The sequence below is a fragment of the Cupressus sempervirens genome, chromosome 2 (genome assembly GCF_028749045.1).
Source record: "Cupressus sempervirens isolate cs-2001-9-10 chromosome 2, ASM2874904v1, whole genome shotgun sequence".
Lineage (NCBI taxonomy): Eukaryota > Viridiplantae > Streptophyta > Pinopsida > Cupressales > Cupressaceae > Cupressus > Cupressus sempervirens.
This window is the reverse complement of record NC_143119.1, coordinates 184143462-184156175: the sequence shown is the minus strand read 5'-3', so window position 1 is coordinate 184156175 and position 12714 is coordinate 184143462.

The window sequence follows — 12714 nt, the reverse complement described above, 5'->3', positions numbered from 1 at the left end:
TTATTATTACAATACATATAATAATATTAATATTTAGTGTTTATTTATATTATAATTATTATCCTAAAATAGTATAAATAGTATATCCTAAAATATTACGTTATATATACTAAAATATTACGTTATTATATAGATATATTAATAACATATATATTAATATAATAATATTTATAATATATATTATATTTAATAAAAATATTACGTTGTTATACATATATATTATATTACTATACATATTAATATAATAATATATAATACAAAGAGGGTCGTCATTTAATGGGTCAAAGGGGGTCATAGGTCACCCTATGACCCCCTTTGACCCATATGAACGACTCGACTATGTCCCTAGGGGTCCTAAGAACCCTAGGGACATACGTCGTCGTTTAATAGATCAAAGAGGGTCATAGGTCACCCTGTGACCCCCTTTGACTCATACGAATGATTCAAATATGTCCCTAGGGGTCCTAGGACCCCTACGGACATATATTGTCGTTTAATGGGTCAAAGGGGGTCATAGGTCACCCTATGACCCCCTTTGACCCATATGAACGATTGGAATATGTTCCTAGGGTCCTAGGACCCGTAGGGACATATGTCATCGTTTAATGGGTCAAAGAGGATCATAGGTCACCGTATGACCCCATTTGACCCATATTACCCATTCGAATATGTCCCTTGGGGTCCGAGGACCCCTAGGGACATATGTCATCATTTAATGGGTCAAAGAGGGTCATAGGTCACCCTATGACCCCCTTTGACCCATATTACCCATTCGAATATGTCCCTAGGGGTCCTAGGACCCCTAGAGACATATATCATCATTTAATGGGTCAAGAGGGTCATAGGTCACCCTATGACTCCCTTTGACCCATATGAACGATTCGAATATGTCCCTAGGGGTCCTAGGACCCCTAGAGACATATGTCATCCTTTAATGGGTCAAAGAGGGTCATAGGTTACCCTATGACCCCATTTGACCCATATTACCCATTCGAATATGTCCTTAGGGGTCCTAGGATCCCTAGGGACATATGTCGTCGTTTAATGGGTCAAAGGGGGTCATAGGTCACCCTACGACCCCCTTTGACTCATATGAACAATTCAAATATGTCCCTAGGGGTCCTATGTCATCATTTAATGAGTCAAAGGGGGTCATAGGTCACCCTACGACCCCCTTTGACCCATATGAACGATTCGAATATGTCTCTAGGGGTCTTAGGACCCCTAGAGACATATGTCATTGTTTAATGGGTCAAAGAGGGTCATAGGTTACCCTATGACCCCCTTTGACCCATATTACTCATTCGAATATGTCCCTAGGGGTCCTAGGACCCCTAGGAACATATGTCGTCGTTTAATGGGTCAAAGGGGGTCATAAGTCACCCTATGACCCCCTTTGACTCATATGAACGATTCAAATATGTCCCTAGGGGTCCTGGGACCCGTAGGGACATATGTCGTCGTTTAATGGGTCAAATGGGGTCATAGGTCACCCTATGACCCCCTTTGACCCATATTACCCATTTGAATATGTCCCTAGGGTCCTAGGACCCCTAGGGACATATGTCGTCATTTAATGGGTCAAAAAGGATCATAGGTCACCCTATGACCCCATTTGACCCATATTACCCATTCGAATATGTCCCTTGGGGTCCGAGGACCCCTAGGGACATATGTCGTCGTTTAATGGGTCAAAGAGGGTCATAGGTCACCCTATGACCCCCTTTGACCCATATTACCCATTAAAATATGTCCCTAGGGGTCCTAGGACCCCTAGAGACATATGTCGTTGTTTAATGGGTCAAAGGGGGTCATAGGTCACCCTATGACCCCTTTTGACTCATATGAACGATTCAAATATGTTGCTAGGGGTCCTAGGACCCCTAGGGACATATGTTGTCGTTTAATGGGTCAAAGGGGGACCTATGACCCCCTTTGACCCATATGAACGACGAGAATATGTCCCTAGGGTCCTAGGACCCCTAGGGACATATGTCGTCGTTTAATGGGTCAAAGAGGATCATAGGTCACCCTATGACCCCATTTGACCCATACTACCCATTCGAATATGTCCCTTGGCGTCCGAGGACCCCTAGGGACATATGTCGTCGTTTAATGGGTCAAAGAGGGTCATAGGCCACCCTATGACCCCCTTTGACCCATATTACCCATTCGAATATGTCCCTAGGGGTCCTAGGACCACTAGGGACATATGTCATCGTTTAATGGGTCAAAGGGGGTCAATGGTCACCCTATGACCCCCCTTGACACATATGAACGATTCAAATATGTCCTTATGGGTCCTAGGACCCCTATGGACATATGTTATCGTTTAATGGGTCAAAGGGACCTATGACCCCCTTTGACCCATATGAATCATTCGAATATGTCCCTAGGGTCCTACGACCCCTACGGACATATGTCTTCGTTTAATGGGTCAAAGACCTATGACCCACTTTGACCCATATTACCCATTCGTATATGTCCCTAGGGGTGATAAGACCCCTAGGGACATATGTCGTCGTTTAATGGGTCAAAGGGGGTCATAGATCACCCTATGAACCCCTTTGACCCATATTACCCATTAGAATATGTCCCTAGGGGTCCTAGGACCCCTAGAGACATATATCATCGTATGAACGATTCGAATATGTCCCTAGGGGTCCTAGGACCCCTAAAGACATATGTCGTCATTTAATGGGTCAAAGAAGGTCATAGGTTACCCTTTGACCCCATTTGACTAATATTACCCATTCGAATATGTCCCTAGGGGTCCTAGGACCCCTAGGGACATATGTCGTCGTTTAATGGGTCAAAGGGGGTCATAAATCACCCTACGACCCCCTTTGACTCATATGAATGATTCAAATATGTCCCTAGGGGTCCTATTTCATCGTTTAATGAGTCAAAGGGGGTCATAGGTCACCCTACGACCCCCTTTGACCCATATAAACGATTCAAATATGTCCTTAGGGTCCTAGGACCCCTAGAGACATATGTCGTCATTTAATGGGTCAAAGAGGGTCATAGGTTACCCTATGACCCCCTTTGACCCATATTACCCATTCGAATATGTCTCTAGGGGTCCTAGGACTCCTAAAGACATATGTCATCGTTTAATGGGTCAAAGGGGGTCATAGGTCACCCTATGAACCCCTTTGACCCATATTACCCATTCGAATATGTCCCTAGGGGTCCTAGGACCCCTAGAGACATATATCGTCGTTTAATGGGACACGAGGGTCATAGGTCAACCTATGACCCCCTTTGACCCATATGAACGATTTGAATATGTCTCTAGGGGTCCTAGGATCCCTAAAGACATATGTTGTGATTTAATGGGTCAAAGAGGGTCATAGGTTACCCTATGACCCTATTTGACCCATATTACCCATTCGAATATGTCCCTAGGGGTCCTAGGACCCCTAGGGACATATGTCATCATTTAATGGGTCAAAGGGGGTCATTGGTCACCCTACGACCACCTTTGACTCATATGAACGATTCAAATATGTCCCTAGGGGTCCTAAGACACCTAGGGACATATGTCGTCGTTTAATGAGTCAAAGGGGGTAATAGGTCACCCTATGACCCCCTTTGACCCATATGAACAATTCGAATATGTCCCTAGGGTCCTAGGACCCCTAGGGACATATGTCATCGTTTAATGGGTCAAAGAGGGTCATAGGTCACCCTATGACCCCCTTTCACCCATATTACCCATTCGAATATGTCCCTTGAGGTCTGAGGACCCCTAGGGACATATGTCGTTGTTTAATGGGTCAAAGAGGGTCATAAGTCACCCTATGACCTCCTTTGACCCAATTTACCCATTCGAATATGTCCCTAGGGGTTCGAGGACCCCTAGAGACATATATCATCGTTTAATGGGTCAAGAGGGTCATAGGTCACCCTATGACCCCCTTTGACCCATATGAACGATTCGAATATGTCCCTAGGGGTCTTAGGACCCCTAGAGACATATGTCATCATTTAAGGGGTCAAAGAGGGTCATAGTTTACCCTATGACCCCATTTGACCCATATTACCCATTCGAATATGTCCCTAGGGGTCTTAGGACCCCTAGGGACATATGTCGTCATTTAATGGATCAAAGGGGGTCATAGGTCACCCTACGACCCCATTTGACTCATATGAATGATTCGAATATGTCTTTAGGACATATGTCATCATTTAATGAGTCAAATGGGGTCATCGATCACCCTACGACCCCCTTTGACCCATATGAACGATTCAAATATGTCCCTAAGGGTCCTAGCACCCTTAGGGACATATGTCGTCGTTTAATGAGTCAAAGGAGGTCATAGGTTACCCTATGACCCCCTTTAACCCATATGAACGATCCGAATATGTCCTTAGGATTCCTAGGACCCCTAGAGACATATGTCATCGTTTAATGGGTCAAAGAGGGTCATAGGTTACCCTATGACCCCATTTGACGCATATTACCCATTCGAATATATGTCGTCATTTAATGGGTCAAAGGGGGTCATAGGTCACACTATGACCCCCTTTGACTCATATGAATGATTTGAATGTCCCTAGGGGTCCTGGGACCCCTAGGGACATATGTCGTCGTTTAATGGGTCAAAGGGGGTCATAGGTCACCCTATGACCCCCTTTGACCCATATGAACCATTCGAATATGTGCCTAGGGTCCTAGGACCCTTAGGGACATATGTCTTCGTTTAATAGGTCAAAAAGGGTCATAGGTCACCCTATGACCCCCTTTGACCCATATTACCCATTCGAATATGTCCCTAGGGGTCCTAAGACCCCTAGGAACATATGTCGTCGTTTAATGGGTCAAAGACCTATGACCCCCTTTGACCCATATTACCCATTCAAATATGTCCCTAAGGGTCCTAGGACCCCTAGAGACATATATCGTCGTTTAATGGGTCAAGAGGGTCATAGGTCACCCTATGACCCCCTTTGACCCATATGAACGATTCGAATATGTCCCTACGGGTCCTAGGACCCCTAGAGTCATATGTCATCATTTAATAGGTCAAAGAGTGTCATAGGTTACCCTATGACCCCATTTGACCCATATTACCCATTCGAATATGTCCCTAGGGGTCCTAGGACCCCTAGGGACATATGTCATCGTTTAATGGGTCAAAGGGGGTCATAGGTCACCCTACAACCCCTTTTGACTCATATGAATGATTCAAATATGTCCCTAGGGGTCCTAGGACCCCTAGCGACATATGTCATCGTTTAATGAGTCAAAGGGGGTCATAGGTCACCCTATGACCCCCTTTGACCCATATGAATGATTCGAATATGTCCCTAGGGTCCTAGGACCCCTAGGGACATATGTCGTCATTTAATGGGTCAAAGAGGGTCATAGGTCACCCTATGACCCCCTTTGACCCATATTACCCATTTGAATATGTCCCTTGGGGTCCAAGGACCCCTAGGGACATATGTCATTGTTTAATGGGTCAAAGAGGGTCATAGGTCACCCTATGATCCCCTTTGACCCATATTACCCATTCAAATATGTCCCTAGGGGTCCTAGGACCCCTAGAGACATATATCGTCGTGTAATGGGTCAAGAGGGTCATAGGTCACCCTATGACCCCCTTTGATTCGAATATGTCCCTAGGGGTCCTAGGACCCCTAGAGACATATGTCGTAATTTAATGGGTCAAAGAGGGTCATAGGTTACCCTATGACCCCATTTGACCCATATTACTCATTCGAATATGACATACGTCATCATTTAATGGGTCAAAGGGGGTCATAGGTCACCTTATGACCCCCTTTGACCCATATGAACAATTCGAATATGTCCCTATGGTCCTAGGACCCCTAGGGACATATGTCGGCATTTAATAGGTCAAAGAGGGTCATAGGTCACCCTATGACCCCCTTTGACCCATATTACCCATTCAAATATGTCTCTTGGGGTCCAAGGACCCCTAGGGACATATGTCATCATTTAATGGGTCAAAGAGGGTCATAGGTCAGCCTATGACCTATGACCCCCTTTGACCCATATGAACTATTCGAATATGTCCCTAAGGGTCCGAGGACCCCTAGGGACATATGTCGTCGTTTAATGGGTCAAACCCTATGACCCTCTTTGACCCATATGAACGAGTCGAATATGTCCCTAGGGGTCTGAGGACCCCTAGGGACATATGTCGTCGTTTAATGGGTCAAAGAGGGTCATAGGTCACCCTATGACCCTCTTTGACCCATATGAACGATTCGAATATGTCCCTAGGGGTCTGAGGACCCCTAGGGACATATGTCGTCGTTTAATGGGTCAAAGAGGGTCATAGGTTACTCTATGACCCCATTTAACCCATATTACCCATTCGAATATGTCCCTAGGGATCCTAAGACCCCTAGTGGCATATGTCGTCGTTTAATGGGTCAAAGGGGTTCATAGCCCTTTGACCCATATGAACAATTCGAATATGTCTCTAGGGGTCCTAGGACCCCTAGAGAAACATGTCGTCGTTTAATGAGTCAGAGAGGGGTCATAGGTCACCCTATGACCCCTTTTGACCCATATTACCCATTCGAATATGTCCCTAGCAATCCTAGGACCCCTAGGGACATATATCGTCATTTAATGGGTCAAAGAGGGTCATAGGTCACCCTATGACCCCCTTTGACCCATATGAACGATTGAAATATGTCCCTAGGGGTCCTAGGACCCCTAGGGACATATGTTGTCGTTTAATGGGTCAAAGAGGGTCATAGGTCACCCTATGACCCCCTTTGACCCATATTACCCATTCGAATATGTCCCTAGAGGTCCTAGGACCCCTAAGGACATATGTCATCGTTTAATAGGTCAAAGGGGGTCATAGGTCACCTTATGACCCCCTTTGACCCATATGAATGATTCAACTATGTCCTTGGGGTTCCTAGGACCCCTAGGGACATATGTTGTCATTTAATGGGTCAAAAGGGGTCATAGGTCACCCTATGACCCCCTTTGACCCATATGAACGATTCGACTATGTCCCTAGGGGTCCTATGACCCCTAGGGACATATGTCATCGTTTAATTGGTCAAAGAGGGTCATAGGTCACCCTATGACCCCCTTTGACCCATAATACCCATTCGAATATGTCCCTAGGGTAACTAGGACCCCTAGAGACATATGTCGTCGTTTAATGGGTCAAAGAGGGTCATAGGTCACCCTATGACCCCCTTTGACCAATATGAATGATTCGGCTATGTCCCTGGGGGTCCTAGGACCCCTAGAGACATATATCGTCGTTTAATGGTTCAAAGAGGGTTATAGGTCACCCTATGACCCCCTTTGACTCTTATATATTAGTAATATACATATATATTAATAATATACATATCAATATAATAATATATATATATATATACATATACATATTACATTATTATATTTAATAAAAATATTATGTTATTATATAAATATATTAATAACATACATATTAATATAATAATATTTATAATATATATTATATTATTATACATATTAATATAATAATATATAATACGTATTTTATATATATATAAATTACGTTATTATATTTAGTAAAAATAATAATAATATATATTATATTTATAGATTGTAATAAGATTAACATAAGATATTATTATATATTACTAGATTATATCTTGTATGTTTACATTACGTTATTATATATATATATATAATATATATATATATATATATATATAATATATATATATATATATATAATATTAAAATATGCCTTTACATATTAATATAAGTGAAATAATTTAAAAATAAAAAACTAGAACGTTTAAATCGAATTTCCCTCCAAAATTTGAAGATGTTTGGAATTTGACTACTGAGCCATATCAGATATCCGATGTCAAATCGGATATCTGATCAGGCTTGGTATTTACCAAGCCTGCCCGGTCAACCCCAAAGACGTGTTTATAGAGAGTTTTAGTGATACTCAGACTTCGGGAAGCCGTCTGACAATGTTATTTTGATCGAAATTGAATGAAACGAAATGGGTTTTTTAATATCACTCTCTAGATTCCATCAATATAATTTCTATCAAATTCTGAGTTCGATAAGTATTTATTAGTTAATTATCAATGAAGATTATTGTAAAGTGCTGATTGACATACTGAATGAAAAATAGCTATAACTTTCAAACGGTATAACATTTTTTAAATCTAAAAGTTGCGTCACATTCTATACTTCGTCTAGTATAAGAAAAAAACAAAAAAAGAAAAATTTGATCAAATTTTCTATTAGTTAGGGTGGTCAGACACGAGACTTTTTTTAATCCGAAAAAGTTTTGGTAGAAAATTCATATTTAATTATTTATTTGGAATAAAAATATCAAAAAATATGCGTCACATCCGGGCATGAGTCTAGTTTTCATATCTATAATTATATTAAAAAAAATTATGATTTGATTTTGATTAAGGTGGTCAGACATACACCTACTTTTTATTTTCGCCCTGAAATTTTCTTAGTACTGCATTAAAATTCAAACTTTTGACCAATCAATTATTTTTTTCTCCTGATAAGGCCTAGTAGCTTAGAAACTACATTCAATTTTCTACAAATTATTTTGTTACAACTTTTTGATATAAAGTCCATAACCACTTCAAAATTATGTGTCAAGTTGACATAAACCTGATTTGCTGATTTTTCACTGCCACTTAAGGCCATAGTTTGGTACACCATGATCTTGCACATACCCGTTTAAGAAAATAGGAAAATATAATTTAGCAAAAAAAACACAAATTGCTTGGAAGCATAGAAATTTCTCTTTGCAAATAGCTCTTCGAAAATTCACAGTGATAAATGAATTTGATTTCCTTCCTTTTAATAGTTTTAACTTTTCAAATTCCATTAATGCTTGGTAAGTTCACTCATTTGTTGATAAACTATCTTCCACTTAGTTCAACCTTAATTCTTAGAAGAGTCATTCATAGCTCGGTATCCACACAATGTTTCACTTATCCTAACCTAGCTTGATAGGGTCTCACAACCCGACCTAGCTCGATAAGGTCTTGAATTATGCAATCACTCAATGATCTCTTTGTATCTTAAATTATGATATAGATCTTTCTTTAAATGTGAGATGTCTACTTTAGAGTCTCAATTCTAGTCATTCCACAAGGAATTCAAGTTGACATGCTTAAGTCACTCAACTCTTGAATGACATTCACTTTATGATTCGGACTTGCATTCTCAAAAGATTTAGGAATCCATTGCTACCTAATATTCTTTATGATGTTGTAAGCTTTGGATATCTTTTCATCCTCAACTCTTCCAGTGTTCATATAGTTCTTGGCAAGATGTGCAAGTTCTGTATAAATAAGACATCTTCTAGTGATGTCTCTTTCCTCATGTGATGTTTCACACAATTCTCTCCAATGTCCTTGAATTCTCCATAGTAGTGGCATCTAAACCATGTGTTGTAGTCCCATCCAAATATAGATTTCACAATCTATTCTATTGGATTCAATATCTTGGTTTTTCATTTAGAAGATTTATGTCCTTGCTTCTTGCAATTTTGAATTCACTTTCTCTATGGCCATGCTTATTGCAATTGCAACACTTTCCATTGAATTTTTCTTTACCATTACTCCAACATTTGTTTGATGTATGAAATAACTTAATAATGATTGCAAGTAGGTCTTTGATTCTTTTGAGCTCCCTATTTGGATGATCCCCTTCTTTTGTGTATCCTATTCCTACTTTTCCTTTCTATCTATATTGACTTTGCTCATTCAACTGATTCATGTTTGCTTGAGATTTCAACATTCTTTCATTGGTTTTATTTTCAATGTTCAATGTTAAATTTTGTAATATTTCATTTTTTGATCTTAGATTCATGATTTACTCATTTTCATTAGTAAGATGATCAATGAAGTTTGCCTGCTAGAGGGATAGATGTTGAATTTTATTGTTCTTTCCTTCTATCTCTTCTTTGATTTTGTCTTTTTCTTCCATGACTTCACATAATATTATTGACTAGATTTCTTATTCTCTTTTCATCTTTCTAAATTCTTCTTGGATATTGGAATTCTTTTCAAGTAGATCTTTGATTGCATCATCAGCTTCATTTGAGTTCCTTTCAGGAAAAATATATTTTATTCTTTCTTCAATGTAGAGATTGTTATTCATTTGTACTGCAAGGTCTTTCCTTCTTTTCAATGATTGAGAGAGTTTCTCCTTTGCTTTCTTTAGATACCCAATAGCCAATTCAAGATCCAACTTTTCATCGTCAATAGCCTTATCTAGCTTGTATACCTCCATTGCCTCTAATCTTTACTCAAGTTGTTAAACTTCTTTTTTAAGAACTACGATTCTTTGATACCAATTGTTGGAAATGAGAGGTATGTAAGGTTACTGAGAGAGGGGGTGGGGTCAATTAGGAACTAATAAAACTTCAACTTATTTCACCAATTAATCCTTTAGAAAATATTTTGATCTAACTACATGCATGAAAGAATGAAATCAGGAAAACATTCATAACATATTGACACAAGATATGGTGGCCCAAAAACCTTCCAAATAGAAAGTAAAATTAGGATGGGGATGATACACACAAGATTTAGTATTTCATTATAAAGTTGGCTATTTAAGGATTACAATTGATCACTTTTGATGATCTTCCCTGTTAGGAGCAATAAGGAATGCTAAGTCAACCTTGTAAAAGGATTTATAAAACATACAATGAAGTATGCACTCGGTAAAGAGATTTATCAAAGACTGTTGAGTCTACCCAGTTAAAGGATTTAGCTGATACAACTATTAGGATGAACCAGTGATTGATCTTTGATCTACAACTCTAATTTGTTGGTTGAGATTCTTTTGTAACATAATGATCGCCTTGCAGTGATAGATAAATCTTTTCTTCTCCTTATATTACTTGTAGAATTTTTACTTTGCACTTTTTCTCTTTATATTTGGACCATATGTTCTTCTATATCATTTTTGGATGTGATAAAATACATTACACATATACCAATCCAAATAACAATTCATCAAAGTCGACCCAACTGTTGGCACTCAGTTTCGAGGACAAAATTGGTGAGGTTATGATACTCAAAAGAAATTTTCAACACTCAACATTTTCATGCACTTGGTAGACATAGAACCTCAGTTCATACTAATCACTTCAAATTATTCTAAAATTAGTTAGCACTGGTGACTCGGTGAACACTATGAAACTTAACATATAAACTAAATCACTTGATTGACCCTGCATGGCTCGATCAACACTAACACTGTGAGCTTGGTATAAATAGAATCACTTGGATGACACTCCTTGACTTGGTCAACACTAGATTCACATCATTGATACTGCAAACTTGGTAGATAGAGGAGAACACGGTTGACACTATGCAACTCAATTAGTATTGTGAAGCTTTGTTTACATTGTCATTGGTGAAATCAGTAGATACTACTCGGTGTGAATTGGATACTGATTATGGAACTTGGTAGAAACTATAGAACTCAGTAGACATTGTAAACTCCAAGATAAGCTTGGTAGATTTTAACCAATTGACTAACTATAAGTCACTAATAAACAAACTTTGACTATAATGTCAACACTTGCTTCATGCCATATAAATTTTTTTGCAATTTGCACTCTAGGTTCTCCTTACCTTTGACCTCAAATCCTATGGTTGTACCATATATATTACTTCATCCAAATCACCATAAAGAAATATTATTTTAACATCAAGTTGTTCTAATTGAAAATTGTCAATAGCCACAATACATAAAATAGTGCAAATAGAATTCATTTTAATACTAAGAGGGAATATCTCATCAAAATCAATGCCCCTTTTCTATGCAAATCCTTTTCAACTAACTTGGATTTAAATATTTTCTTGCCTGCATCCTCTTATTTCAACTTGTAAAGTGATTTATTCTGTAATGATCTTTTAGCTACAAGAAACTTGCATAAATCCCATGTCTATTTTTTCAGCAAATAGTCAAATTCTTCTTTTATCATAGGCTCCCATTGAATCTTTGTGTCCACTTGCACAACTTCATCATAACATTCAAATTAACCAACATCAGTTAGTAAAATAGAGTATAAAGAGGGAGAAAATATTTCTAGAGGTCTACGTAGCCTTGTTAACCATCTAACACACACTGGGTGTGTATATGTTGTTGTGGTTGTTACAAAGCATGAGGGACTATTGGAACATCTTCCTTTTGAGTATCATCTAACACTACATAATCATTTTCTTTCTTTTCATGTTGCTACAATAAATATTTGTACAATTCTTTCTCATTGAATATGACATCTATGCTTCTTATAATTTTATGATTTTCAAAATATTGAAGCCTATTAGTGAATTCATCAATGCCATATCCAACAAATACACAGTTCTTTAACTTAGCTTCCATCTTGGTTCTATTTTTAGAGTCAATATGTACAGATTCTTTCCAACCAAAGGTTCTGAGAAAAGGATAGCTCACCTTCTTAATAGTCCATGCTTCCTCTTGAATACCACAAACCAAAGGAGTAAAGGGGCCTCTATTAATCAAATATAAAATAGTATTGATAGCATCCACCCACATACTCAAGGGTGGCATAACATGCAACCTCATGCTCTATGCATGGTCCATTATTGTCTTGTTCATGCATTCAACCACTCCATTTTCCTGTGTAGTCATTGGAATAGTTTTTTGTCTATGAATACCATCAGAGGAACAATAATACTCAAATT